The 5,861-nt window shown below is 39.7% G+C and overlaps 1 pseudogene; it reads left to right on the top strand.

Moving 5' to 3' along the window:
- The first annotated feature begins 1,850 nt into the window (after positions 1-1,850).
- Positions 1,851-2,443, top strand: LOC121461487 (annotated as a pseudogene).
- Positions 2,444-5,861: the final 3,418 nt, after the last annotated feature.

Genomic DNA, 5,861 nt, shown 5'->3' with positions numbered 1-5,861 from the left:
AGCACTCAGGAAACTAGACTTTAAAATGCTAATTAACCGAATTAAAAAATGGGGCACTGAACTGAACAGAGAATTCTCAGCAGAGGAAGTTCAAATGGCCAAAAGACACTTAAGGTCATGCTCAACCTCCTTAGCAATCAGGGAAATGCAAATCAAAACTTCTTTGAGATATCATCTTACACCTGTCAGAATGGCTAAAACAAAAAACTCCAATGATAGCCTTTGCTGGAGAGGCTGTGGAGGAAGGGGTTCCCTCATCCATTGCTGGTGGGAATGCAATCTTGTGCAACCACTGTGGAAATCAGTTTGCTGGTTTCTCAGGAAATTCTGGATCAACCTACCCCTGGACCCAGCAATACCACTCCTGGGAATATACCCAAGAGATGCCCTATCATATGACAAGAGCATTTGTTCAACCATGTTCATAGCAGTATTATTTGTAATAGCCAGAACCTGGAAACAACCTAGATGACCCTCAATGGAAAATGGATGAAGAAAGTGTGGAATATCTACACATTAGAGTACTACGCTGCGGTGAAAAACAATGACTTCTCGAATTTTGCATGCAAATGGATGGAAATAGAAAACACTATTCTGAGTGAGGTAACCCAGACCCAAATAGATGAATATGGGATGTACTCACTCATAATTGGTTTCTAGCCATAAATAAGGGTCACGGAGTCTACAATTGGTGATCCTAAAGAAGCTAAGTAAGAAGTTGAACCAAAGGAAAAACATATAGTTATCCTCTTGGCTATGGGAAGTAGACAAAATTGCCGGGGAGAAAATTGGGATCTTGGGGGTGGGGTGGGAAGGGGGTAAGGGGAGATGGGGAGAGAAAAGGGAGAAGGGGAGAATGGGGGGAAACTTGGGGAAAAAGGAACATTGGGATAAAGGAAGGTAGGATAGGGGAGCACGGAAGAACAATTCTTAGTTAAGGGAGCCACCTTAGGGTTGGCAAGAGACTTGAAACTAGAGTGGCTCCCAGGAGCCCAAGGCGATGTCCCCAGTTAGTTCCTTGGGCAGCCTAGGATAGGAAACCAGAAATGACCCTAGCCTATGGAAATACTGACGAATATCTTGCATATCATCATAGAACCTTCATCTTGTGATGGATGGAGATAGAGGCAGAGACCCACACTGGAGCACTGGACTGAGCTCCCAAGGTCCCAGGGAGGAGCCGAAGGAGGGAGGACATGAGCAAAGAAGTCGGGACCACGAGGGGTGCACCCACCCATTGAGACAGTGGAGCTGATCTACTGGGAGCTCACCAAGGCCAGCTGGACTGTGACTGAAAAAGCATGGGTTAAAACTGTACTCTCTGAACATGGCGAAAAATGAGGGCTGATGAGACGCCAAGGACTTTGGCACGCGGTTTTGATCCTATGCAATGTGTTGGCTTTGTGGGAGCCTAGTCAGTTTGGATGTTCACCTTCCTAGATATGGACAGAGCGGGGAGGACCTAGGACTTACCACAGGGCAGGGAACCGTGACTGCTCTTTGGACTTGAGAGGGAGGGGGAGAGGAGTGGGAGGAGGGGGAGAAGAATGGGAGGAGGGCGAGAAGGGTGGGAGGAGGGGGAAGGAAATGGGAGGCTTGGAGGAGGTGGAAACTTGTTTTTTTTCTTCTTTTTCTCAATAAAAAATTAAACAAAAGAAGAAAAAGAAAAGTAATAAAATGAAAAAGCAGAATTGTGACATAGATCTGAAGCTAGTGGATGATCTCTCCGGAATTAATCTGCTTGCTGCCTTTATAGGCATTACTTCTTTCTTTCAATCTCCAGGAGTCTAAACAAAGTTCACGGACAGGGAGAACTGCAGGTCCCATTCACTCATCCTGGTGGATGACAGATGCATCAGAAAGATAACATTCATTATTGTCACTTGATGGGCAACTTTGAGAAGAAGTATGTAGTAACCCTGGGTGTGGAGGTTCACCCTTGTGTTCCATATCAACAGAGGAGCTATCAAGTTAGATGTGTGAGACACAGCTGGTCAGGAGAAGTTTGGGGCCTGCATGATGGCCACTGCCACCAAGCCTAGTATTCCATTATAATGTTTGCTGTGAGAACAAGATTTACTTGTGAAAACAAACCTAATTGGCATAGATAATGGGTATATGTGAGTGAAAATATCCCCATTGTGTTGTGTGCCTACAATATGTCTATTCAAGAGGAAAATGAACGCATAATTTCTTGTCTTCCATTTAAAGAAAAATCTTAAGTTCAGAGATATTTCTGCTTAAGTAAGGACAACTTTGAAAAGCCCTTTTTTCTGGCAAGCCAAAAAGCTCACTGGAGATCCTAACTTGGAGTTTGTTGCCATGCCTGCTCTTGCCCCACCCCATGTGAGCTGGTTATGGATCGGCTTTGGCAGCACAGTGCACCTATGATTTAGAGGTTGCTCAAATGTTTTCCCTCCAGCATGAGGATGATGACCTGTGAGAAAGTGGGGATGGACGCCTGCATCCTCAGAGGTCCAGCTTTGCAGCCAACTGTCCTGTGATGTCCCTGTGTGCCAGCTCACATAGCTATGCAGAATGCGCGATTTTTTTGGATGCTGAAGGAGATGAATGGGCTCCAGAGTAAATTTGGAAGTTAGAACAAACCTTATCTTTGTTTAGATTGAATTAAACTATGTGGAATACAGATGTTTACTTCCTGAACTTCAATGATAAGGCTGTGTGGTCACAATGAAATATTCAGCGGTGAGATCTTGTTTGTTATTCTCATCCCTATTCCCATTTTTTCAGAAACATAAAAATGTCTAAAATAATCCTAAAAAAATTGAAAAAGTCAGGTCTCTATTGGTGAAATATGTCTTTAATCCCAGTACTCAAAAAAAAAAGGGGGTAGATCTCTGTGAGGTCGAGGCTAGTCTGGTCTACAGTGTGAGTGCCAGGTCAGCCAAGGTAAATGGTGAGAGCCTGTCCCCTAAATAAATAAAGAAAGAAATAGGAGAAAATAAGCTACGATATAGGGGCGGTTTGAGCTGTGTTGAATCGAAATTTGAAGGTGTTAATGCTAAAACGGTTTCTATCATTTTGATAAAAGGTTATAGGAACTCAAATCTCAGAAGCAGAAATCACAATACCTAAGTTTCTGGGTGATACTTTCTGTCTCCAAATAGGATGAAAGGAAATCAAAAAAGAAGATACTGTGGGTATTTTTACTCAGAATTTTACCAGAAGAGAACCCCAACATTTGATTTCTCAGCAACATCTTCCTAAAGGAAAGGAGTTCAAAATGTGTTTAGAATGCTTCTGGTTCGTTCCAGGCCTGTTGTGTTTTAAGTGTCTGGTCATATGTTTGTTCCCCATGCAAGTGGATGTGGTTTCCCATGGTTCTAACAGCTGTCTTAGAGTCACCAGGGATGATTAAACTATATTTCTTTCTACTGGGCAGCCTCAGTTTCCCAGGTGGCCCTGATAAGCAGAGAACCACCTTCCAGGTACCTTCCCTTGAGTACAGAACTTTTTAAAAATTTTATTGATTTTTATTGACCTCTACATTTTTCTCTTCTCCTTTCGCGGCCTCTCCCCTCTCATTCATCCCTCTCTCAAGGTCCTCATGTTCTCAATTTACTCAGAAGATCTTGTCTTTTTCTACTTTTCATGTGTACTATGAAGGATCGGGCTGTGTACAGCCACCCGGCTAGCTTAAACCTCAAAATAACCATGAAGAAATTTTATTAATTTAATTACTGCATGACCATTATCTAGCCTGTTATTGGATAACTCTCACATATTAGTTTAACCCATCTCGATTATTGTGTTATGCCACTTTACTGTGACTTACCAGCATGAGTCTAACCAGCGTCCATATTGGGAAGGAGAACCACAGTGTCTGCCTGACTCTGCTCTTCTTCCCATCATTCAGTTCTGTTTTACCTCTTTCCTAAAATGCAGCCCTATCAAAATTCCAAGGCAGTTTCTTTATTCAACCTATGTAAGCAACACAAATATAGTAGGACCTCCTACACCATTTTCCCTTTTCTGTTTAAACAAAAATGAAAGGCTTTCACTTTAACATATTAAAATTACATATAACAAAATAGTTATCAAGCAAGAATTACAGTTACAATATTTATATCTATTTTATCTTTTATTATAACAAAGGAAAATGATAACTATATCTATTCTTCAAGTCCATCAAAGACTCCAGAAGGATATAGTATTGCCTAAGTAAACGAGAAATAAGCACCTTCCAAAACACTAGAAATGACAGAGACAACTCGCTGCCTGGACAGTCACGCAAAGTTTTTCTGTACTGTTGGAGCATCCACCTTTGGCCTTCAGGCCCATAGTATCCAGCAGAGTTTTCCATGAAGCAGGAAATTTCAAAGACAGTTCATTCACTTTTTTCTGTGTTCTGCAGAATGTCTCGCAGACTCTTTCATGAATCAGGAACGCTGAAGGATCATCTCACCTTTAGGCAAGTTCACCAGTCCTCTCTCTGTGGGTTCTTTGTATCCAGTTTATGCACCAGTTCAGGCAAGAGCAGTTTCTTGCCCAAATGGATAACCAACTCTATAAGGAGCCCCTTCAATGCCCATCTTCCTCTTGAAGTAGATTGGTGCTGCCAGGAGTAGACGTGTTTCATTTTTTCATGAAAAGCCCTAAGCTATTAACACATATTAAATGCCATATTTTGTAGTCTTTGAAAGATATGAAGAATGCCTATCTACCTGTAATAGTGCTATATATCTAGAAAATCTAATGAACAGATCTATAAGCTTAATTATTATTGATGATTATCCATTAACAAGCTATATTTCCTAATTATACATATTTTTAAATGAACTTAATCAAGAGCAGAAATATGCATATACATTTGATAAAATTGACCTTAGACTTGTATCAATAAATCAAGATTTACACCAATGCAGATTATTCATATCTATATCATATTCCCCTTTAAATGTAAAAGAACATTTATAAACAATATTTGGGAATATGGGCATAGTTTTTTTTTCCTCCAAACTGCTTTGTGCTGTATAGGGTGCTCTTAATCAAGTCTTTCATTGTATATCCTGTATGCTAAGTTTATCTCAGTAGGCAGATGAGCAAAGTAAGTTTTTGAGGGTGTTCATAGCAAGCTTTCAAAAGGACGTGGTCTATCATACTGTATTGGTCTAGAAGCAATCCACAGGATCACATATTCTGTGAAAACAAAAGGAGGACCTCTTTTTCAAAGCATCATATCCTTAGTCCCAAATTCTGAAGTCAAGATGTCTTTATAATATACATTATGATTCATCTTAGATGCCCACACAATGAGATGTGCATCAGTAATTATCACCTTTACATTAAAAAAAAATTCAAGGAAAACCCAATAATATATAGAATACCGACTCTTTGTGAATTTTCCATTTTTATGTGGCTTATTTTTTTAATCTATGACTATTTGTACTCTATCTCTTTAAAGACCTTACCCTTTTTTTTTAAGTCACTAACCAAAATGATCAATGGGCCACTTCTTATCATTTCACCCTAACTCATTTTTCTTAACAAATGTTCCCTCCAAATCTTCAATTTGATTTTTTTTAAGAATGATTTTTTTTTATTGAGAAAAGGAGGGAAAAAATAGTGAAAATAAGATGAAAGTATCAACTAGAATCCTCAAGTCCAAAGAAATAGAATGTTTTCTCGGTAAGTTTTCTTCTCTGCTTCCTTGTGAAGGTGTTTTAAAATGAGATGGAAATAAACACAACTGTATCTCCACCCCCAATTTTGTCCTTTTTCCTTACAATGCCATGTAGTGAATTCTCTTTAAAAAGAAATTAAAGGTCTGATAATCCCCCACAAAAAAAGACTTTACCCTTTTATTAAAGCATTAACTTTATGACTTTCTATATTCTTTT

Source organism: Microtus oregoni, unplaced genomic scaffold (assembly GCF_018167655.1).
Source record: "Microtus oregoni isolate MIOR12 unplaced genomic scaffold, Mior012 000000F_ref0000247, whole genome shotgun sequence".
Lineage (NCBI taxonomy): Eukaryota > Metazoa > Chordata > Mammalia > Rodentia > Cricetidae > Microtus > Microtus oregoni.
This window is presented reverse-complemented; position numbering and strand designations above follow the sequence as displayed.